Here is a 27,353-nt window from a genome sequence, read left to right on the forward strand (position 1 = left end):
GAAGTGTCATATTCCCTTCTCATACGAACAAAGAGCGACACGTTTCTCACCAGATTATGACTTTCGATGAAAACTGTTTTATTCATAATGCTCAGTATAGTGGTTAGACGTCGGCGAAGCTCTACGAAACTTCCTGAAATCAGAGTTGCATCAAAAGACGGTCATAGTAACTATTCGGCTGTCTGCTACCGGAGTCATCCATTACAATATTTTTCTCTCGTTACTTTCCGGCGCTTTTGCATTTTCTATCGTTATTATTTTTTCTTCTGGTGTAAAAGTTGATGATAAAAATCCCAGCTTAATCTGCAAGCCATTTAACAGTTTCAGTTCTAATTTTACTACTACGTATTTTTCTCTAGGTCCATCTACGTTTTTCATTTGATCTAGGTTTCCTGGCCGTTTCTATTATTCTTTTCGTTTTTGTAATACGCCGCTTTGAGGCCAATTTTTCATCAATAGTTACAAGTCTTATTTCATTTTAGTAGTCTGTTGCCCGAAGTTGTCTAACGCAAAGAACTCATGGGATTCGGGATAATATTTCTTCTTCTTCTTTTTCGAAAGGGACTAATATATTATCGAATGAACGAACATCTTTTTGACTTTCTTAAATTTTCCCGGGGAATTGATTTTTTTTTGCTTTGTATTTAATTCTTTTAATATATAATACACAAGGCTCCTCGATATTTCTGGAGATACTTTAAACACTGATTGCCCGCTGGCAATCCTCGGACATTCTTTCAGCGTTCTTGCACATAAGATTTTCCCCTGTAATTATTTTTTATTGTAACTAACGATTTAATGTGTATGTATGTGCGCTCGTGTTTGTGTGTGGAAAAAGAACAGTGCATTGAAATAATATAGAATGACCAGAAATATTACCCTTTTTTACCGTTTTCGAATTACTGTTTTGTAGATTTCTGATTTTAATTTTCTCAAACAAGTCAACGTAAAAAAATCTGGCAGGTTCTCCTTTTAAATACCTTTTTGAAATGGTATATAGAACTGTGAGTTTTTCTCGTTTTACCTTCAGTTGTCATGATAACACTGCGTTTTATTTTTGTTTGCAAGTTTTTATTGAAAAACTAGCATGTTTTAAATAACATTTACATGGAGATTTCTTACATTTTTGGTAGATCAGTTGATAATGGACCACTGGCATATTTTAAATTCAGATTTCTAGTGTGGATTCTTAAATCGCAATCCGTCAGACCTATAGGTTAGAAAAATACCACAGTTGCAGATATAAGGTCGAACATTGTTTATAAACAGATTATATCAAAATTATCTCATTCACAAAATTTTCAAACTGCAGTAAAAGTTTTATCTTTTGGAGTTAGAACGACTAAGGGAGCATTCTTTTGTGAAATATACTAATGACAATTTCCAAGTTCAACTGCAAGCCGTTAGATTATATAAGGTCATGTATGAACAGATAACTCACCAATACGCCAAAAATATTTAATAATGCCGATATATTTTTCAATTGCATATCGAGGGACTTCTTCGTTTACCTACATTTAAAGGAAAACATAGTTTAGTCAGATACAATATATATGTATTTGTAAACTTATTAAAGAGGTTTAAAAAACAATTCTGAACATTGTGTACATATATCATCGTATTGGGCCAAATATTTCTGATTGGTTTAAAAATCAGATTCATCACTTTCATCAGTTTCAAGCAAAACATGGGTCAGTTAATGCATGTTTGTTCAGAGAGACGTTCATATTGAATTGTCTTTCCACTTTGGATTTGAATTGAATGTAATTACCAAGTCTTGTTTTCGTTTTCCATAATTGCTATCATAAATCATTGCATCTTATGTCCTTTCATGCAAACACCGTCGGATAACTGTGAAGCTGGAAGGTAAAATGCATGTCAGCGCTTTATATTTTCCTTGTCTATCGTTATATATATACGATCTTGGAGATGTATGTAAAAATCTAACTTTAGCTTATTTTTATGATTCGCGATATATAAAATTATTTCTACTTAAACGTTTCAAACATATCCACCGCAAAGTGATGGAAGAGATATTGTACTTCTGTGAAGATGATTCCCAGAATTATCTCTGATTATAAAATATTACGGACAAAATTCCACAAATAAAATAATTTTTTTCCAAACTGTGGAATCCAGGAATGGTATCACTCGTATATGTATGCAAATATTAGCGAATACTGAAAGCTGCCATGTGCGTTCATATACATGTTTCAGCATTTAATCTCTTGAATGAACAGTTATGTCTGTATTACCAAAATTTCATCAACTATAATATGAACTTGTTATGAAAAACTGTTATGGCCATGGGAGAGGAGTATGTCTTCCAATCTGAGAAAGTAGAACCCCCTCGAAGTTAATTGAAAAACTTACTTGATAATACCTTTGACAGACCCACAGCACGCATATAGAAGATTCGTAGAAAAATGTACCCATTAAAAAACGGATTATATATTTTTCTGCATCAATAGGGTGTGAGAAAAATGTTGCGATGCAAGTCAGACGGAGAAAGGAAATATCCTTAGCTGTAGCAAATATTTAAATCGAGACAACTTTACTCCAGTTGAACAAATCACATATCATTCAAGCTTCGTTTGCATCTGATTGCAACTAAAAAACTTGATTGATTTATTGATAAAACGATTAGTATTAGTTACGTTCTCATATGTTTTAAATAAATCAATGGGCAGTGTAATCTCCTTGATAATAAATAAAATGCCAAACCTTCGTGAATATAGAATGCATTTGAATGAAATTTGGCGAAATAATTAACCTCAAAGAACACTTTGATATTATATATATATATATATATATATATATATATATATATATATATATATATATATGTGGCGTGGGTGGGGGTGTATAATTATGTGTGTGAGGCTATTTACGTATGTATGCCTCTTTGCGCGATGTGTATATCTAGATCAGATAGATTTATAGCCCATAGTCAACTATTTCTCTATATAGACATGCATATTTTTTCTCATGGTCGGCCCTTACAAAGTATATCGCAACCTTGTTTAAGAAACGTCGATTTGGATTATGTCTAGGAAAGATTATATGTAATTTGTTTTTATCAAATTTAAATTCCTTCACATCAGCCAGGGAATCAGGCAGTAGGAAGGCAATGTTAAAGTCTAGCTGTTCGCGGGAGGAAACTATGAGAAGGAAAGCTTTCTAGCAGTTACTGACACCAATAATGAAGAGCTTGATAACTTGTTGCTAAGCTTGTTTGTCAAGAATATGTACGTCGTGGGGTAGAAGTGAGACGACTTCATAAGACCACATTCCATTAAAACATATGTAAAACAAGGAAAGTGATGCAAGCTTGTGGCGATGGGACAGGGGCTTCTGTTTAGATGATGAAGTGGGATTGATTACATTGACAGCTCTTTTTTAGACCGTTTCAAAGAGGAATACGTTAGTCGTAGATGTAACAGCCCAGGTGTGACAATAGTCCTCCATGCATGGCCTTGTAGATGTACAGGGTACTTTAAGGTGTGAGAAATCTTCTAGCCATGCGATGGAACTCACCTTCCTTGCAGCAGCTTTTACCCTTTATGTATGTTTTTCCAAATCATAATGCCCGAGAATGAATTTAGAATTCTAAGGTAGGGTGCTATTTGTCATTATGTAGGCGGTTGAAGAGGTGTATTCTAATTGTTAAAAAAGAGCCGCTTAGTATTATTAGAGTTCAATATTACGACCAATTAGCGTCTATAATCTGGAGGTCATTTTCTTACGATCCTGATATTCTGTTGGATTTATGTACACCTCTTCTTTCCTCAATCATATTATAGAGCCCTGCAAAATCCGGATATATACCCATGTCGGGAACAATATCATCAGGGAGGTCGTTTATGCATATCAGAAATTATAATAGTCCAAGAATCGATTCCTGGGACACTCCCGCATTAATGTTATGTTGCTTGGATTACCTCGTCAATGACAACATACATGCTTCTATTGTCTAAGAAAGATTAGATTATATGTAGTATATGTCCAGTTATACCGAACTATTTAATTTTCATTAGCAGCCCTTGTGGTAGACTTTTTTAAAGGACTTGAATATATTAAGCGCTACAGCCCTGGCTTCGCCCACCTAATCCAGTAATGGTAAATACGTTCAGAGATGATTGTTAAAATATCTGCAGTAGAACGTTATTGCCTGAATCCATACTATTTATCAGAGAGAACATTTGCTTTTGCAAGGTGATTTACTTGTTCTTGATTAATAATGGTCTCAAAGAGGAGGAGCAGAGTAGTGAGGTGGTAATTGAGAGGGTGTGTTTCTTCACCAGAAATATTGTACAGAAGACAATGACGTACGTTCACAAGTAGAGTAATAGTATCGGGTATATGAGCTGGTGAATTGACTTAGTCGGCTAACTTTCCGTAAGTATTTGATTATTCAGACACTAAACAAGATTTTCATGGTGAAAAATTACGGAATTCTTATGTATAACACTCGGTAGTTCTTAGACCAATATTCCTACGTTTTAACGGAAAATGGTTGAATAGTTAAAAGATGATATTTTAACATTAAAGTAACACACATCGTTCTTCATTACTGTTTTATTTTGCATAATTATCTATATATTTCCATGCAGTTAGTTATGAATTAAGTCCCGCATCTTTGATTTTTATTTATGTCTACTACAAGGTTCGTATTTGGTAGGGTTTACCCCTGCCATTATCTGACAAAGAAAAGATAATGTTTCACTTTCAATCGGCCGGATCCATTCAAGCGGAATAGAAAAAATAGGACGTATTACTTTTTCAACGGACTTTTTCCACATTGCTTTTTATTATATTCCTTTTACAATTTCATTGTCATTTCTTGCCGGAATTGTTGGATTTCGGCGAGAAATCTGTCACATATAGCAGTCTTGTAGATAGTAAAAAACGAGATTGAATCACTGAACATTATTAGATGGAAGCGAGAAAACATCAAGTCGCTTTAAGCCTATCTCTTGCGTCGGAATATAATGTTCGATGAAAACGAGATTTTCGCAATGGCGCTCATAGCGGCCGGGGGGAAGAGCATGGGTTGAGAACAATGGGGCAGGTAACTGACAGTAATTTATGACGTCTGTCGGAACTGATCTTGTCAATTACCTTCTGATACTATTCTGGTCAGGAAAGATCTCATAAAAGAAAATCTCCTCCGGCTCATTCCTTTTTAGCTTTGCTAATTCTTTGGCATTTCACGAAAGTGCTATTAAGAAAAGCAGGACACTCTATTTCCTACCGTAGATAGAGGTGAACGATAACCCGATATATCCACGAAATCGTTTTTCTTTTTTACTTTGCTTATATACCTTTAAAAGATATGACGGTGATCAGTCAAACAATACGTTAAGAAATGCATTTTATTCCAAAGATAAATCAAAAGACGAGATGCAATTTGGATATTAAAAATGAGCGCTTCTATCGGCAAAGTTTAATCTGGAGTAATGCGTATAAGAGTTTGATTTAAATTTTCGTAGTACGTAAACTATACTATGAGTAGGTAATGTCATGATAATCGTACTCTATAGTTAATATATGTGCGCGTTTATATTAATTTCTAATTATATATTTATTATTTTCATATATATATATATATATATATATATGTGCGTGTGTATGATATATATATATATATACATATATATATATATATAGAGAGAGAGAATATATGATAAAAAGTTATATTCAAAAATTAATGATGATGACCATCTTATAATTTACTCATTAATTCAGTTAGCTTATAAAATACTTGACAGTATCTGGTTCGTAGCGCAAAATCAATCACTTAATTATTATATCAATCAGTGAATCTAGTATGCCTTTAACTAATGAGGGCATAATAGATTCACTGATTGATATAATAAGTAAGTGCTTGATTTTGCGCTATGAAACAGATACTGTCAGGAATTGTTTAAGTCAACTGAATTAAAGGAATGAATTATAACTTGATCAACATCATTGATTTTGGAACCTAAACTTTTGCCATTTATTCTCTATATTGCTCGGTAATTAGAGTGAGCTTAGTATATAAGGATTGATACATAATAAGAAAATATATTTCAACATTTATATATATATATATATATATGTGTGTGTTTGTTTTATGTACGTCAAATCATTTATGAATTTGCGATAATTTATGCTTATTTCACAAGTATGCTGTAATCGCATTTATGCTTTTATTTTCTAAGTGTGTGTATATATATATATTCATATATATATATATATATATATATATATATATAAATCATTATAGAAAAATACATTTTTGTATGTATAAGTTACTTTTCGAGTGACTAAAGAAGGGTTCTGCCGACTTTTAAGAAAGAATCAACACGAAAGTATTTGATGTGTATGGGAATGTATGGGCATTGGGTGTATGAGTATCAACAATCAGTAATTGAAAAAAAGTAGATGAAAGAATGGAAATAAATTTAACACTTTTAATTAAGAAGTGTTTTCACCGCACAAACAGAAATGTTCAACTAACATAATCAAGTGTAGATTATTGTATCTTCGAGAATTATGTTTATCATTGGAGCACAATTTAAATACTGATTTTACATTTGATTTTAATTTCAGTTATTATGGAAAATAAAATAAAAATCATGAAAACAAACAATCGTTTATTTGATAAGATATTTCGAATTAATATCCTTTTAATTACATTTCCACGCCAAACAAGGCACATTGCCACTTTGATGTTAGGGGACTACTACCAGGGACTAAAGCATGAGGGGCACTGTGTAGGGAGTTGGGCAGCAAGATGTCGGTGCACGTTACACTCGAACTTCTGCATATCAGTACAGTTGGGGAAGCAGCAACCTGGAAGGGAATTCTAAATCTAGCGGTCTGGGGAAGAAACTACTTACATATAGGGATATCCAATGTGAACGGGTGGGATTAAGCATCTTGTCGGGTTTGTCAGGAGTATTAAAGTCGAGGGGACAGATGCTTGCAGTTCGTCAGAACATTCACCGTTAAAGTACTTGTAGAACAGGCAGAGGGGTGCACCATTTCGTTGATGGGACAGAGGATGAGACATAGATGACAGTTCAGAACCTATTAGTTTGGCGACTCTCTTTTGAACCTTGTCTAGGAGCGAAATACTAGTGGCAGATGCGCCAACCCAAATATGACAACAATACTTCATAAATGGGCGAATGGGGGCCTTATACAGGTACTGTAGCACTGTAGAGAGAACCTACATTCTTCACAGCGCTCCTGGCAATACTCTCAATGTAATTGTTCCAGCTCATGTCTCATGGGAACGTTAGGCCGAGGAGATTAAAATATGCACTTTCAGATAAAGAGTCATTGACCATTGTTATTGGTGGTAGAGAAGGTTTCTTGTAATTATTGTAGGAAACAAGTTTAGTCTTGGCAGTATTGAATGTGACCATCCATTTTTTGTCCCCATTCCACTATAGATCGGAGGTCATCCTCTAGTGTTTCTGTCATTTCTTTAGATATGTTTTCATTTGTATTCCTGTCGTGTCTGCTACAGAGCGTGGTGTCGTCAGCACATACACTCATCTCACAGACAATTTTGTCAGGGAGGTCATTATTGAATATTAAGAATAATAGAGGTCCAAGGATAGACCCCTGAGACACTCCCGCATTAATATCATATTGTTTCCATGTACGACCGTCGAGGACAACCAGGCTTTTTTTTTCATTTTCTAAGAAGGATTTAAGTATGTTATGTCTTCTCCCAGTGAATATTTCATTAAAGAGTACAACTTGACTATGATACGTAACTTTTGCATGTTACATTTAAATTAAAAAAAAAACATTATTAATATGTGATAGCTGAAAATTGTCTATATTTCAATATGTTGAACAATGTATGGTTGAATAGATTTCTAACGGGATTCATGTGTTGCTTCTTTTCGTTACACTACGGGAAGAAGATACGTAAAGAAGGACATCAATTAATTTGATTAAACATTAAGCGAAGTTATATTTTCAAATGAAAATAAAAATATGGGAAGGTATAACACATGTTTCTTCAGATTCCGTCACTTACAACGCTTGATGTTTCTGCTAGTATTCATGTATATTCAATACTACGGCATTATAACAGCAGCTATGGCCAGACCACTTTGGTAGTTCATCAATTTCTAACCCCTGCTATATTTTTAGAGCCCGGAGGGAAATAGAGCCTGTATATTATGTAAAATATCGTACAAAAGAACTTGGTGAGTATGCACCCTCTGTACCTGTAATAGCATGCTCCTACAAAATAGAAAGTTATGATATAAAGCTTAGGGGATCCTAATAATTCTGCTCATAGGATTGCACCAGTGACTGAGATAAGCAATGCTTCAAAAAAGGTGAAGAGAGTTATATAATCTGTGTAAATTACGTATTATTTAATATTCAATGAAACTAACATGCTAAATTCGAAGGAATACTTTGTGTTAAAGAAGGAATTTAACAATCTAAAGAAAGAATACAGGTTACATTCTCTTAAAAAAGACAAAACTTAACTAATCGTAGAGTAAGCACCTACATAATCCGACTTCTATTTCTTGCTAATTACAAAAGAGAATTCGATTATATAAAAAATGAGAAAAAAACACCCTAAAATAGAATTGTTGAATAGAAATGTACTTAGCTCCAACGTCTGTAATTATGAAAGAATTTAAATATAGAAATATGAAAAGAGAATAACTTCACTAAAACGTTGGAAATTTTATAACAGAGATCGTCAGATGCATACTACGTAGTGGTTTCGGAGATGTAAGAAAATGGACAAGTGGTTTACATGGTTACAAGTGGATAAAATAGTGAGAGATAGATAAAGGTAAATAGATAAATGAATAAAATGTGCACATGAGATGTTTAATATACATAACAGCAGCCTAAAACAGTACTGTTGTAATATCATGTAATTTTAAGAAAAATTGTTAAAAGTTGAAGCTAAAATCACGGAGTCTAATCATTTGGATTCAAATGTGAAATAAAAGATTATAACTTCATAAGGGCATAAAAAATTCGCTTACAGCATGGCGTTGATACACACAGCTACACATCCAGACACCCCCCACACCCACACCCACATAAATACCCCACATATACCCCCACACACATATATATATGTCTGTATATATATATATATATATATATATATATATATAGAGAGAGAGAGAGAGAGAGATAGAGAGAGAGAGATAGAGAGAGAGAGCAAGGTGCATACACACATATACTAACGCACAAACATACGCACATATTTGTATATATAAATATATATATATATATATATATATATACTGTAAGTTATATATATATATGTAACATGTATATATGTATATATGCATATATATATGTGTGTGTGTGTGTGTGTGTGTGTGTGAGTATACATACATATATAATAAATGTAAACAAAAATATTCATTCAAAGATATGCTGCCTGCCATACTCTTGTAATTCAGGTGTAATAGCTATATATATATATATATATATATATATATATATATACATAAGTTTTGCATGTTATTCCATGTATACATCTTGCAAACTATTTAGAACATTAATGGCTAGAAGAAGGTGTTCTTCTTATGTCTTAAATTTTATTAAACATTGATTTACGGGACTAATAAGAAGTTCTCATGATATATTAATATAAATATATGAAGAATCAAGGAAAAACTTTTAATTCAACTTACGAACCATATCATCTTAAATGTGTACATATATATATATATATATATATATATATATATATATATATATATATATATATATATATATATATATATATAATGTATTCGAACGCTGGCAAATACAGTCTTTGTAGAGACTTATTTGTACATATTATTTTCTAAAGTGTTAGTAGCTTCAGAGTCTTTACATTTAACCGGTTATGTATTTTCTGGCCAGTCAATGATAGCAAATCTATATGTAATTGGTGGCCGGTCAAGCTTTGGAGGGAAATTATTTTATTTTTATTTGTAACCTGTGTTTCTGAGGATGTCTTGCACACGGCGTACATAACCTTTGCAAATCTACTCCTTCATCTTGGAAATTTGTATGTTACTATTTTCGTCAAGGCAAATGTACTTATACGACTCGCGCTCATCTAGATTCTTGTTATCGCTGTCTTCATTTTGCAGGATTGTGCCTGCGTGTATCATCTTCCCAGCTATTAGTGTACTATTGGCAGATTTATCCAAGCCAAACTTTATTCGGATTCCATTGGAAAAGGCGTTTACTACCTCTGGAACTGGTTCGGATCGGTGTCAGTTTAAGATCATCCATGAAGAACAGATGGTGTTCACTCTTGCGTGTATCTCGATGGTGTATCTGGCTAAAATTGTAGGTGCTCGGATTTTTATTCAGATTGCTTAGTGGGCCATTGCCACAGAAAGCGTAAAAGAGATAAGCTGTTCACCTTGGGATGTTTCCCTCTTGATCTTTTCTCCATGGATGATCGTCTTTCCTCCATTGTGACTTAATTATATGGTGGTTTCCCACATCCAAAAGTGAAGTGCCAGTAATTGTTTAATTACCTGATAGATGATGTATAACTCAAGGAACTGAAGAAAACGTAAGTGTTGTACTATGTCAAATGCCTTCTGGTAATTGATCCATAATATGTTAGGTGTTTTGCCTCTTTTCCTACAGGTGTTTGTTATTAATAGCTAGTCTTTGGTACCGGAATTTTTTCTCCAGCATTATGCTTTTTTAAGGTAGGTCCCAGAAGACTAGTGACCATATGTATGGTCCGCTATAAGACGAGTTAAAAATAGTAGGTGGTTGTTAGACAGCATATTACCCCGTATTTATTTGGGTATTGTGTCTCCTTAGTGTAAGGTATGAGACTGGTATCCCTCTTAGTTAGCCAGAGTAGTGTTGCTTCTTTTACCTCTCATACCCCTCCTGAAGCAATCACTGTAGTGGCAATTGAGTGTAGTCAATTATTTCAGCCACAATTTTGAGGCATTGTCAATACCAAGTGTTTGTTGTTGGGGAATTTTGCCAGTTTTCTTATTACTGTACCAGGAGTTATAATTAGTTATGTCATCTCGGGCTTATGTTTCGTAGAGTCTTATAATGTATTCAATCCACTTGACCTCTTAGTTTTATTTGCCTTCTGTTTCAAATAGAGGACTCCATTATTTTATCGGTCTTTCTTTTCAGATGTCGTATCTACAGTAATTAATTCCCTTAAAAGCTGCATGTGAAAAGTCGTTTGATTGTTTTTAAACTGCCTGTTTTGAATTTTGGAGTTGACATTGTTCTCCTGATTATGAACTCTCTGGGTAAGTGCTGGTATTTCCCCTCCAACTCACTAGCTGTATTATGTAACCCCCTAATGTTCTAATGGTGGTATTTGGTACAAATTATTTCTAATGGCGGCCTTAAGTCAAACCTGTATCGAGGGATCTGCAATGTGGTCTGTCATTTTTGGTGACCCATAAAACAAATGTTCGTGGAATAAACAAAGAAAAATGACGAGGATATGGAATCGTATATATATATATATATATATATATATATATATATATATATATGTATGTATATGTGTCTGTGTGTGTGTCTGTGCCTGTGTATCCGTGCATTTGTTTGTGTGTATGTGTGTGTTTGTAAATGTATGTGTATATGTATGTATTTGTAGACGACAATGTGTCTATCTGTCCCTTTCTCTCTCTCTCTCTCTCTATATATATATATATATATGTTTACACACACGCATATATATATAAATATTTATATATATATATATATATATATATACACACATATATGTGTGTGTATGTGTGTTTGTGTGTGTATGTATATTATGTACACATTTCTTTCGACTATGTGTTAACTTCTACTAAATTAAATTTATGTGTGCAATATTAAAATTAATATATAGTTGATTCCGTTACGTTTTAATAGTGTGAGGTTTTACTCCAAATATTGTTTTCAATAGTATTTAGCGAGATTTATTTAGAATAGTGTAATGTTTCTAGCTTTGTGTATTTATTGTTTTATAAACTGGTTTCCTAACTTTCATTGTTGTTATTGTTTCATTATATTTCGTCTTACTCATCTGGCGGCTACCCTCAGGTGATTAACCATAACGGGATACAGAACGCTGGATATTGCATCTGTATTCCCAGTAATTATGACCTGCAATATTTGTTTTTTTTACGACGTTTTTACCAAATATAGAAGAAATAACTGAGGATACATTACAAAACTCAGCATTTTTATCCTGTCGTAATTAATTACATGGGGGGTGCCAGAGAATTAATTGTCTTGAATGTTGTAAAAACGACAATGAAGATGAGGATAACAGTCTAAAGAAAATAATGCATAAATTATGAAGTTTGATTCAAACAGTTTTCAAAACACAATAAAAATAATATAACATTCTCTTTTTCTCAAACGTAAAAAAATACATACTGTTCACTAAAATATTGTTCCAAGATTTTTACAAATGTAAAGTATCTTCTTTTTCACTTAAAATCTTAACAGGAAGGAAATCATAAAAAAACAGCTTGAGAATAATTTTCATAGTTTATGCTTGGGAATAGTCGATGACTATTTACTAGCAAGGAATGATGTTCGTGCATGGCGGTTTCAAATGTAAAGAACTTTATTTAAAACTGAAAACCAAAAAGCTACGTAACCAAGATTTATAGAATGATAATGTTCGTTCTTAAGTACCCAGCACTTTATTTCTCTACATATCTACAATCATACTCAATAGACTTTTTTCAAGAATAAAATGATCGATCATCTTTCGACGTATGCTCATGACAGAGATTACTTTCTAAATGACTCACATGTGATTATTTGAGTGCAATGAAAGATCTTTCCTACCATATATCTCATTATAATCATGCAATTTCCACTTCGATTTCGTTTCATTTAATGCATAATAGGTTATATTGAATGTCGTATATTATGCGTATTGTTTATTTTCGCCGTGTTTTTCACAGCGTTCCGTTGATATCGTGTGGCATATACCTGATTTCAATTACTACGTATAAATGTAGAGTTATCTACTGAGCACAGTACTGTTCTTTAAATATATTATTAAAAGCTAGTGCTTGTAATGTAGTTTATGCTATATATAATCGAGATAGAAGATACCTTAATAATCATTCTTGATACATTGCACACATTAATGTACATTGTTTTATAGAAATATCTAATATTTGATAGTGTGAATGCACAACAGTTGAGGCATACTAAGAGTGTGTACACGATACAGACCGTCTGTAAATTAGACATATTGATTGCACAGACGATATCATTAAGTTTCATTCACTAGCGTTTTCTGAATAAAAAAAACAATTGTGATATTTATATTCCAATTAAATGTCAATTGTATTTTAATTACATTTAGAAGTGTCAAAGTCGGCGACAAATTGTAAAGTAAAACATAAAATAATAAAGTTTATTCGATACACTAATGACAATTCCGAAATGTGTAAAAAATATAATTCACTTAATACTTCTACGTACTGACTTTACAAAATCAGCGACACATATCTCGTAGTTACGACTCTCTGATGGCAATGCTCATAAGAAATGTGCAATCGAATTGAGGAATAACACAATTACAAAAAAAAACTTACAAAACACAATCTTTACTTCAGTGTAAGAGATGTATGAGCATGGTGCCCATTATATAGTCTTTATATAATAATGGGTAATGTATTTGTATGGATTTTCTATCTTAGAAGTTGTCTTTTACGGAATTGGATTGTAAAATTAGTGTCATTTAGTATTTCGCACAATATTGGTTGCATTGCATGAGAACAATTTACAACTGCAAGTAAAAAGCAATACAACTAAAGTGATGCACATGCATATATATTATGTTTTAATAAACATCACCTCTGGCTTAAGTAAATTTAATCAAATAATCAACTAAATATTATTATTATTAGTATAATAATAATAATAATAATAATAATAATAATAATAATAATAATAATATTTACTCACATCATGAAAGATTGATCTTCAAGAACAACGTGGAGATCCCTGGAGTCCTACTGGCAACAAGTTCCCCCATATTCCAGTACTCTCCACCTCTTTCGATAACATTCGCAAATGAATTTGCCTTATCGCAACATCCGTTCGCCCTTGATTTCTTTTATTGCAGTCTCGAATCGCGTTGTAATTATGCTTTCCTGCTAACTTGGTGCGTTTTTTATTTTACTCACGCTTCTACGATCGAACTGACACTCCTGACGTTCATCTCGCGTAGACAACCCACCGTTCTCGATATTTGAAAATATATTCGCTGAGAGACAACTTGCAGATCTTTACTACTGACTTTTATTCTCCAACTTTACAACATGACATGAAAGAACTAGAAGAACAAAAGAAACACACAAAATACTGAGGATGGAGTTCATACAAGCCGCCACTAATCAAGAGACAAATACAGACTTTACCCCCCCCCAAGAAATCAAAACCGGTGTACTCAAACGGAACTTACTACATTTTTAAACAGTAATCCCACCAAAAACCGCCTGGCACAATTCACAGACCAGGCATAATATTCAAGGGCACTGCAATATTCCAGATATCAAAATCTTGCAAATATGGTTTCTCGGATTTAAAACAACAAACAAAAACTTGACAAACTGAGAAATCTGTAAGCAAGTTTAAATGGCAAATTACCAAAACAAGAAGACCACGGAACCCCTATGACTTGTACATTGTCACTTGTACGGTTTCCGTAAATCTATGGGCAGAGAAACTTCGAGTAACCAGTAGGCAATTTTTGCGGTTTAATTATCGTTCTATTTTTAAAACACAAATAAGAGGCATTGCTAGAAATCCAAATATGTTGTGGCCCTCTATGATGGAGTAAAATATATTCGCTCTTACAATTGTATAAAATTCACTAATAAATATTTTGAACTTTTATTAATAAACCATCGCATCAAACATGTAGCATTTGCTTATAATTCAGTTCATAAAAACGACACTGCTGAAAGATCATGGTGGAAAGTTTTGAAAAAGCAAGATTTATTCTCATTGAATCGAAACACACCCAAACTTTCTGGGTGTATGCACTTGGGAAAAAATTACCAGAATGCATGTATTTGTTTCCATTATATCGCATTTATAGATAGTCAAAAAAAATTAAATATGAAAACCAGACGCATTATATTCCGTGAGTACGATTAAAAAGCCCAGCCTACTTAGTATTTTACAGAGAAATAGAAAATAAAAGGAAACCCATGTGTAAAATTTAAGAACACCTTTAATTTAAAGAGTATTATCCAGCATATAAAAAGGATGGATTAATAGATAATCATATTAATCACATGAAGTTGCTATTTAAGAGAACAATAGTATTGATAATATTGGCAGCGATTTTGCTGAGGTTAAATCCAAAATTCATCAGAACCTTACACTAAACTCAGAAGACGACCCGATGTTTTGTGGTCAAAGATTTTGGAGATAAGTGCTAATCGACGCATAATTCTTCAAAAAAAGCTTGAACTAAACAATTAATTCAGAACTTTGTAAGCAATGGAAAATAGCAATAAAAAAGTAAATGGGTGTTTTAATAGTAAATAACATTCATACAGTGGTGCCCCTTTCAAATAATAGACATACAATTTTCTAAGGGCGGTGATTTACGAAAATACTAAAGCGTCAGGTGTTGAACAATACAAGGCTAGGTTTGTTGTGAAATGGATACTGTCAGATAGAATATTTACTTAGGTTTCGACTGACTACAAAACAAAAGACAATCAAACTTTTATTGCAAACTGTTTCGCATTATAATCTTAATATTAATTAAAATTTTAATATTATAATCTTAATATTAATTATTATCTTAATATTAATTAAAATGACGTAAAAGAATATTATAATCCCACAAAAGACTGTGAAATTTCGATTACCTTTCCCGACAGATGTATAAAAAAATAAAGTTTCGTGTGGTGATATCATTGGACTGTCTAACACATATTCGTAGACGCTGGGATGAAGTATCTCATGATTATATGATTGAACAACAATTAAAAGAATGCCCATGGAATCCTTGTTTGTATACCTTAAACAAGGAAAAAACGTGATTGCTTTTAGATTTGTAGGTTTTTAGGATTGCCATCACAGTAAATTGTTGCATAATATAAATCGATGTTAAAAACAGATAAAAAAGTCATCCAAAATGATCGATCTTGACAAGATATAATTTCTTGGCATACACTTTACTCATGAAGAAAGAGTTATTAAAATGAATGAATTAAAATACATTGAGAAACTCCTATTTAATTTTCAAATGCAAGAATGCAGAAAACTCTGTACACCGGTAAAAAATGATATACATTAAAATACAATCATGAAATCAAGAAAAATCGAGAAAAGATTAAATGAGTGTTACGAGGCCGAAATATGTTACGCAGTAACCACACTATCAGAAAAAAGTATAAGACTGGCAAGGAAGATTTATAACAAACCATCCCTAGTCCTATGGAAAGTAAAAGGAGCATAGAATTAACATTTAGCATTTCGAAAATAAATAAGCCACCTTTAATTTAAACGAATTTTCAGATAATTATTGGGGAAACAATAACAATCGAAAAAGATACCTGGATATTGGTTCAGACTATAAACAATTTGGCCTAGTATTTCATGGGAATCTTCAAAACAGGAGAAGGTACCTCCTTTAACGTTTGAGGCAGAACATATTGTAGTAACACATACTGCACAAAAAGAAATACACATTATAGCTATTTTAAAGATTGTTATAGAACAAGAATTAACTAAATCTCCCGTAGTAAATTATTGTGATAATCAAGCTAGCACATTCTTATCGCAGAGCACATTAATTCACTACGGATTTTAGTATATAGATAGAAAACATAATTTCATAATAAATGAAGTAAAAGGGAAACCCACTATTGTGAATTACATAGAATCAGAAATATCTCCGCGATATATTTACAGAACCGGCAACAAATATAAAATGGAATGCTTTGCTTCTGAACCTGTAAGATTTGACTTTGAATAGCCCTTCACGAGTCGAGATATATATTAAGAGCCAGACGTTAAACTGCATAAATGCTGTTTGCTTTAATATACGTAACATACTAATGCGTAACAAATGTATACCTTTTAAATAAAAAAATGTTCTTAAAGATATTTGGTTTTGTATTTTGTAAGTAATACTTTGTGCATGCTTAATTTAAACAGAGCCTTAATAAAATTGCTATTTTTACTTCTATTTTTTGCACAATGCACTCTCTAATTTTCCGAAAATTTTCTGTGTTCTCCTTCAGTTTTGTTTAATGTAATTTGCATACTACATACATGAAATAAAATAAATTATATATATATATATTTATATATATATATACATATATATATATATATATATATATATATATATATATATATATATATATATATATGGGGGGTTGAAAGGTTTGGCTTATGTCCAGGTAACCTACATCTAAAATTTTAAGTGTTTAGACCCAAACTTGGCAGAAGAGTTTGTTAGTGTATTAAATGGTGAGCTCTTTCAACTTCGATATATTGTTTCGCTTACAATCTGATTAAAAACTTGCTGCGTGTCTAAATCCCCTTTATGTAAAATTTCAATGTTTAGACGCAAAATTACCTAAAGATTCTGCTCGACACTGCAAAGCCCAAAACGTTTGTATTTTGACCCATTGGCAACTGCATTTTCATCGTAAAAAAAAGAACGATTCAAAATCTTGCTCTATGTGTTATTACACTTTGTATGAAAGTTCACACGTTTGAACCAAAAATTGGTTAGGGTTTAAATTAAAAAAATGGCCCACAATTTGAACCCTTCACATTTATTGTTTTAGAAGCAAATCAAATTTTAATTTTGATCGATGGCCATGTAACCTACGTCTCAAAAATCAAGTCATTAGACGCAGAATTGGCGACCGAGATTGATAGAGTTTTTAAAGGCAAATTCATTTGATTTTGAGCCTTGACAGCCATATTTATGGCCGAAAACCAATTAAAAAGATGTTCCCAAATCTCAGTATTCATTTGTCAAATTTCGTGATTGGAGACTAGAAAATCTACAGAGTAATTGTGTAGCGAAATATAAACAAATTGACAGACACACATATAATTGCACTTATATATATATATATATATATATATATATATATATATATATATATATATGCGTGTGTGGGTGCGTGTATTTATTTATATGTGTGTATCGTAAAATAGCAATGTTCATCCAAAATTAAAGATGACTTCACTTTTCAATTCCAACCTATTCTTAGGTAAAAAAAACAAAAACATTTCTGTTTATGTTTTTACACACAAGTTTTTCTTTGACATTTCAAAATTAAATAAAAAGCTTCCATTTTACATGCCAAATTGTAAGATACTAACCACTTATGTGTTTATATTCCGGTATTTGAATTTATAACTCCATATTTATTTGGGAACAAACATTAAAGTTCACGGAAGGATCGTTTTCGTTTTATAAAAGCGAGTTTCGGCAATACTTTTTCATAATTGTTTAGGGATATAGTTCTTCAAATTTGGGAGATTCTATTTATAAACGCTGCTGATAGGAACTGAGGAATCAAATTGTTACACGTTCTGCTATCATCTAATCAGGAATCACTCTTGTTAAATAAAAATTAAATCTCTGAAGATTCCAGTACACGTTTTATTCGTGCCACCACAAGAAGGGCCTTTTGCTTTGTCGCTAGAATTTATTAAGCCCAGCATCCGTAGAAACCCGCTGAGAAAATCCAAGTTTTAATGTAATCATTTTAAACCAAATAATTTTCCGCAATTGATGCGGCTTCCTCTTCAGGTAATATTGGCAAATATATCAATTAGCAAGTGGTTTGAGATGGATAACAATGTATTTCTGATTGTATATTTTACTTTCATTACGGCAGATAAATTAGTAACAATACATGCGAGGAAGTCTTAACATCCCAATCTTGTGATTATTTGCTAAAAATAATTCATGACAAAACAACTGCGTTTTTCTTATTGTTTATCTGTTGTTTATGACATTAAATACCTGCATCAAGGTTGATTATATCCCAGAGGTTTTTACATTGCGCGAATTTCAAATCCAGCTTGTTTTTATCTGGTTCTGTAAAGTGCTGTGTTGCATTTATTTCCCTTTCCTCATTTGTGATTATAACATTACGATGTATACTTATACGGCTTCATGGGTAACAACATTTTAATTTTTTATTATTATTGCGTAATGAAATTGTAGTGTGCAGAGGTATTAGCGATACCATGGCACAAACGGAACGTGGAAGTTTATCGAAAAATGGCCGGCGGCGGTTGAATTAGGGAAAGATAAATCACATTAACAGAAATGCATTAAATATCTGAGCCCAATAATGCAGATTGCGTTCATTAGATGATGTATTACCCTTGAGTTCGTGGTAATTCACTCTATTTGTCATGCTTTCACAACGCGTAACCCTTCGATATAGAACGAGGCAATCGCAAATAAAATGGTACAGCACTGATTTTATTAATGAAAGTATCAAACCGATTGATATTTTAATGGTTTAAAATGCAGTTATCAAGGTTTCTGTTACATAAATCAAAGTGATATATACTCACTAAATAAAGAATACCGTACGCCAAGACAATCTGATAAAGAAAATAATCTACGTTATTTACATTTCTAGATATTTTCAAGCATGCCTTCTTACTCAATCAGCAGTGATTTATGTCTGTTTCGAAATCGAGTATTTATCTCTTATGTAAATACCATACGTGAATCTAAAGCTGCTTTTAAAGCTAAACAATAAGTCTAAAAAATAAACGATTTTGAAATGAACGTTGATGAATAATTTTGAATTTTACGTGTTTTAACAAAAAAAAAAGTTTTTTACAAAGATAGGTATCAGATACAAGATGATGTATTTTACAGATCAAGAAAAACATCAGCGTTTAATATATGAAGTAGAGGCTTGCCTTCTATTATAATCCAACTATGTACTTGATGATATGTAACACAGCGCCAACGAACTTATAAGCGCAGTAACAAAATGCACCGCATACAAATGACCAACCGTGACTGAGTTGATGTCACAGGGCTTGAGGAAAGAAAATAAAAGGGGTCAACCATATAAACGTGGCCAAGAATGGTATAATGTTGACTTTTTCTGTTGTTCCTGGCGTTCGGGTCGGGATCAAAGTGTAGTATCTGTCCTGCAGATGCTGCACTTAAGGTAACATGTACCAGTCAATTGAGGGGAAGCTCTTTATACTGGGACAATTATTATTTTTGGTAACCAGAGTGCCCCCTTTTTGCCTACTTTTACGGGAGCTGTTTTTTGCCCCACATTAAAAACGGCCTTGTGCCTAATTTGCTTTGGTAGGGAAACAAATAAATACAATAAAAAGACGCGTTACACAGGTTTCTCGGAGGCCAAAGGGAAATAGGTGTCCAAAGCATAGCCGGAAAAATACACAGTATCACGCATTAAGCACAGGGGATTAATGCCAGAAAGAGCATATTACGAGAAGACTGTTGAACAATAAATAAGACTTTATATTTCAAGAATCTGTAAATAAATGACAAATGTTCCAGCTCAAAAATGCGCCGAATGCCTTCTTATTCTCAGTTTCCTCTAGTCTCTCTACAAAGTGCGGGTGGGTCGCAAATGTTCCCCAATGCGTTTTCTAAAGTTTTTACTAAAATTTCAAAGAAAGTGTTAATCATACAAGTTATATACAAGGTTTTATCACAAAATAACATAATATATATGCAATGCATTTGCTTTAATATAAGTGTAAACTGTGCAAAAAAAAATCGATAACTAGATAGAAATTTGCCAATAAATAGCAAACACGTTACAGTGAGAAAAGTCGTTCATGAAACAATGAAGAAATTAGTTATTAGAGAAAATATTAAAACACTTACAGAGTTACCAACGTGATAATCTTTTATATGTATAACGTAATAGACTCAAATATAATAGATGCATTCGTATCCAGAATATGTAAAAGTGGTATTTTCAGGTGCAGATGTAATAGAGGCATATCATTCTTCCGACAATGAAATTCACACATCAATATAATACAAATACTACACCAAAAACAGCGTATACCAACTATAAAATGTCGTGGAACAAAGTTATTAGGAACAAAGTTATTTGAACATGGTAACATTCTTTAATATATACTGCTCTATACAGTCTTTCCAACAAATCTGTGACTTTATTAGTATTATGTATATTATATACTTTTTCTGGTTACTTGAGTCCGACCAACTGTTCCCTACTTTCGTTTAATCGGTGTTCTCATATTATTAGTTTTAATTCATTTTAATGTTTATAGTTTTATATTACTAAGTTGAGCATATCAATTTTCGTCATTTTATTCTCTGAAATTAGTTTGTAATATATATAATCAACACATTATATTTGTAGCAATGCTACAATTTTCTAGTAATGGATTTCAATGAAACTGCAATTAATGTAGTAATGGTTGTTCAATAAAACAAGTGAAAAATTGTTGGCAATATAAAAAATATGTAAAAATACAGCGCATTATATTTCAGCTTGAATGAAACTTATCTCAAATTAATAAAAAAAGAAACAGTTCTTTACAGGGGAAAGCCTCCAAAATTAGATCCAATGTGGTGATGCATATAGTCTGTTTGGAAGTTTCAAAGCAGCTGAAGTAATGAAAGAGCGGTTTATCTCGAATCAGATGGGATCGAAGAACGAAAAGAAGAGAACAGCAACATAACATTCTTAATTAGTGATTTCAGACTAAATTTTAAATTATTAAGATTAGGCTAAAAAAAGACAAGCACGTGAAATTTTGTATTCATCTAACTGGATATTGTCTAGATAGAAAAAAAAACGATTCTTTTTCTTAAAAATATTGCAATTCGATGTCACTATAAAACGGGTTGGGAGTTAGGAGTAGAAAGTTATAAGCGTGGCACAATCTTAGAGTTAAAGGAATTTTAAGGATGTCCAAAAACACATGATTTTTATTATGATGATGATAATGACGACAAAATAATAAAAATAAATATGATATGAATATAATTATAAAAAAAATAATAGTATTATATATTAAAATAATATAATAACAACAATTATAAAAATAATAATATAATAATAATAATAATAAATGCAATGTAATGTTAATAATAGAATTGTAAATAATCATGTGCAATAATAATAATAGTAATCATATTATCAGTAAAACCACTAGCAATCATTGCATTTTTAGTAATGACAGTATCAATTTTAGTAGAATGAATGGTAATAAAAATGGCAATAATGATACTATTGATATTGATGATAATAATAATAATAATAATAATAATAATAATAATAATAATAATAATAATAGATATAAAGATACTACTAGTAAAAAAAGAAAAAAAAGAAAAAAGTAGTAATAGAAATAAACATAATAGCGGTAATATTCATAGTGATATCACGTGTTGATATTATTTTATTGATCTTTATTCTAATTTTAGTTTGATTTTAATTACATATCCAACATGTTTTCACTTGTTCTTTTTTTGGATATTTATGACTACAATAAATTGCGATTTGACATAATGACATAACTTAAAAAATCGTGCATTGTTATGAATATAAGTTCCTGATTTCTCTCGGTCCTCTGATTAGAAAAATAGCAAGAATATCATTATTATAAGGACTTTATGAATTGTTTTAGGAGTAGTCAGTCGAACAATAATTTTGTATCGAAAAATTCAACGTACACTTAATTTTCTTTCTCTCATAATAAACTCCACTCTCTATTGCTTATTGAAGTTCTTTAATCGGTTGGGATTAAATTATCTGTATATAAATACTGGTATTTATATTAGATTTTAGTTTACCATTGCGTATATCAGGTAAACACTACATACTTTTGAATTCATTACTTAAACGAAACGTAATGTTTAGTGTATTCGAACCCATGCGAAGTTATATATTTTGTTGAAGCCGCGGAAAACTGGTGCACAAAATTAAAGAAAAAGGATGGAACTTCAAAAGTGAAGATAGAACGACGGCATGACGAATATGCATGCGTAACGAAGTAGCTACGATTCAAGTATTAATTCATAGACTTGCAGCAAATATTCGGTGATTATCATCCGATCAAGCGATACGCCTGATACCCCTGCTAGTATAAAAACAAATAAGAAATCTGCATTAATTAAAAAACACATTTAGGTGTATTTTCTGACCGGGCAATGATAATCGACCCTTTATGTATATATATATATATATATATATATATATATATATATATATATATATATATATATATATATATATATATATATATATATATATATATATATACATATATATATATATATATATATATATATATATATATATATATATATATATATATATACCATAATAATTATTAAATACCTACACCCACTGGTGTTTCATCTTTTCGGGAATTATCAGTGCTGGGTGTCAACGATCATCACACGTCGATAGATTTGAACCTTGCAACGGAAGGAATATTATCTTTTAAATCTTGTTCATCTAATCATATGATGGTCTGCACATATCCGCTTAATTGACTTACTTTTGTTTCAACTGAAAATGCACAACCATAAGAAACGAATTTCTTTAGGAGGCTGACATAATTATTTACTATTATAATTATTAAATACTTACAGACACTAGTGATTCATCCTTTTGGGAATCATCTGTGCAGGGTGTCACGATTAACACCAGACGATAGATTCGAACTTGGCAACAGAAGCAAGCTCTTGCTTCGTTGGTCTATGTTAGGTTATATGTATTTCTCCGGATTTTATATCAATTTTGGGGAAATTAATTTTTAAAACATTTTTCTTACATTTACGGTAAAGAATATTTCTGATATATGTCAATCTTTGTACGAAATATTCGCCAACAATTTATATGAGCTCCATAAGCTTTTCAGATGTTGTTATTACGTGGTAAATCGCTGATCTCCATGATATTTGTAGACAAAAAAATCTTTATTACCATTTTTTCATCTAGTGGATAAAGATAATATTTTATATGTAATCGTCGTTAGCATCGCTGTGCATAATTCAAAATGGTGCAATAATGGATACTACCGCATTATAATGAAAATTTATCATGACATTTATAACTACACTATATCAAAATTGTCATTTTTAGATAATTTACCGGCTTTATTATGATATTCTTTATTACAAATAACTCTGACTATATATTAAAATGAACTCAGTATTCGAAACACAACTGAATTCCTGGCCTATCTAATGCATAGTGCTCTTTTCAATGTGTGATTTTGCGTCTAGTAACAGCACTTGACCCAGCGACTTTATAACACCCGAGGCCTGTGTGAGTAGATCGGCCTACGCAGCCATTTGACGACCATCAGATGGCCAGTCTCAATCTCACCGACGGAAGAACAATCATATTCTTCTTGAATAATTGCCGATGAGGATGATGAATAACAGCACTAAGATTGAACTTCACCTATATTGATTGCTATTTTTTTTTCTTTTTTCAAACATAGAGATGAAGTAAAATAGTACTATGAGATAATTATCTGGGTTAATTGACCGTCGTATTGATGTAATCACCTTTTTATAGATAAACATGACATCTCGTAAACAGGAGGCTATTCTTCCATCTCATAGAATATCAACACCAGAGAGGGACTCTCCAGTTTCATTTTGTCGGATATATGATTCAAGTAGATCAGGCTCTAAATAATAGTTTCTAGACTTATAATGCACAAAACTTAGTTGTTATCGTTATTTTCCTTTTGTAAAAATAATTATTCAATATTTTTCAATTCATAAAAGTAACAAAAATTATAACTTACATGTTCTGTTTCTCTGACAACAGCAAAAGAATCACACCATCCAGAAGCAATATGAATAATAATTATACATGTTATAAAGCGTTTTCAACCTATAAAGTGTATGTAAACAAAAAAACATTTTGTATAAAATAACCGATGATTTTTCTGCCGGAAAACAAAACAGAAAAATATAATGAATAAGATGTAGTATTATATTCCATTTTAAATTTTCTTTACATGATGTAAAAGTAAACGAAAAAGACTTTACCGTTAAAATCGAAAAATGAAATAAATACTTCATTTTGCGTAGAATAGGGTCTTTCACTGTCTAGGTCCATGTTTAAATAGCGTCTATATTTTATTATATTTAATCATACCTTACATCCTCTAACTTAAAACTAAAACTAAAATGTATCTTTAATTTAAATATGTCGAAATAATTAAAGCGATTAGTATTAGAAGTGCATTTACTTCCGTTTGACAACATTCCCAAAACAAAACCCGATTTTATTGTAAGTCTGGAAACAATGGCAACGGTTGAAATAGATGTGTTTGATATGTGCATGTTATTAGTCCCTTAAGAAATTTATAGTAACAATATTTTAAAATTAATTAAGTTGAGGTTAACAATTTTTATGAATTGAATTTAATTAATTACTGTTACTATCGACGGACATATATAATATACAGAGAAAATGATACAGTAAAAATCAATAAAGATACTACATATTAGTTCTTATAAATTGTTACAAAAACTGAATGAACATATTTGCATTTTGTATTGCAATTCATATTAATACAGATATATGGGTATATATGTTTATATATATATATATATATATATATATATATATATATATATATATATATATGCGTGTGTGTGTCTGTGTGTGTGTTTGTGTGTGTAATTCCAGCATATTATCTTGAATATCTCATTAAGAAAAACGTAGACTGTTTTTATTAAAATATATGAGAGTCAAATTTATAGAAAACATTAGCATTACTTTACTTATGTATGTGTATAAAGAGTATACTAAACGGGGGCTAAAGATTTATTATATTATAGTATTTCCTATGTTTGATAGTGTTAGTAATTCGAAAGATAAATTAATCATTTCACACCATTCATAATTTATTTGGATGAAACTAAGAGGAAATTGTGAAAATGTCTCATGCTTGCATAAGTCGATAGACTTTGGTGCATGTCTGCTTCGATCAACTCTGAAGAGTCTACATCGCAATTACTTATAATTCCTATGCGCGTGTCCTGCGGTGGCGTGTCATATTTGTTGTAGGTATTCCGGATGTGACATGCGAATTCCAAGCAAATACAACTAGTAATAAAAGAGCGGCAAGAAATAGAATTAAATCGAAACAAAGAGAGAGAGATAAGGAAAGAGAAATACAGTGATTTATTGGATAGGATTGAAGGCCTTGACCCGTACATTGAGATATATGACGTCAGTAGTTAGCGTCATTTCACGCAATGAAATTTACTAAATGTAGAACGCTCAACGAAATTGAAAAACAAATGTAATGGCAAGAACCAAGTGACCGCAATTGCGCTGCCGTGCAACACGTCAGATTGAATAAAAGTACATTAATCAGGGTTGTGCCACCGATTGTGACGGAGTAAAACAAAGATAAAAGTAAATAAAATTTAAGCAGAGTAAACACATTTTTCCTAGCATGTGTATTAAAGTTAATAATTCGTTGTAAATAATATTACCTTGGTTTTACAATTTTATGGTCTGATAATTGACGCACAAAGAATGAATGTTATTGCCAGACACGGCAAAACATTCTTTCGAATTACAAGTAAATATTATGCAAAATAATACACGTTTCAGGCCTTTTTTTTCTGTGTCTCCCATAAAAGCAAAATGAGCACAACATCAAGAAGCAATATAAAGTATTGTTTTGAGTATAACATTATGAGCTAATCCACTCACTTGTTTTTGATATACCTCGTATTTTTCAGGAGCTTACTCGACTACTCATTGATTCATTTGTAAATATCTCTTAGACTTTTTTTTCTCACAACTTCTTCTAAAATGTGTAAAATATTTTTCCTTTCTGTACTGGTTTATTCTGACCACCAACTAATCTCAGTAAAAAAAAAATAAATAAACTATTATAATTCGCTAAATATACCGAAAAATCGTGCAGGGTAGCAATACACTTTGTAAATTGATTTTACATGAAATCATCGAGTACATGGGCGAAGAATTCTACCGCCTCAGTAGTTATCTCAGTCGGGATTTATTATTCTACTGATTTAACTGACGAATCCATGATGTTCGTACATATTTTGACAGAATACAATTTGATATTTTCCAGATTTGGAAACATTAATTAACCCCTCGTTTACTTGTTTTTACACGTTTAACTATCTATTACACGACGACAGAAATAATGTATGGCTAATAGCTATCTGGATTTTTGAAGATATTTACTTGAATCACGATGATTCACTTCAGACATGACACTACCGAGATGAGCATAGATGCTCAATGCTTTCTGAAGACTGTAAACTCACTGGAATGAACTCTTCTTTTAAA

Source organism: Euprymna scolopes, chromosome 4 (assembly GCF_053919585.1).
Source record: "Euprymna scolopes isolate OS-2025 chromosome 4, ASM5391958v1, whole genome shotgun sequence".
Lineage (NCBI taxonomy): Eukaryota > Metazoa > Mollusca > Cephalopoda > Sepiida > Sepiolidae > Euprymna > Euprymna scolopes.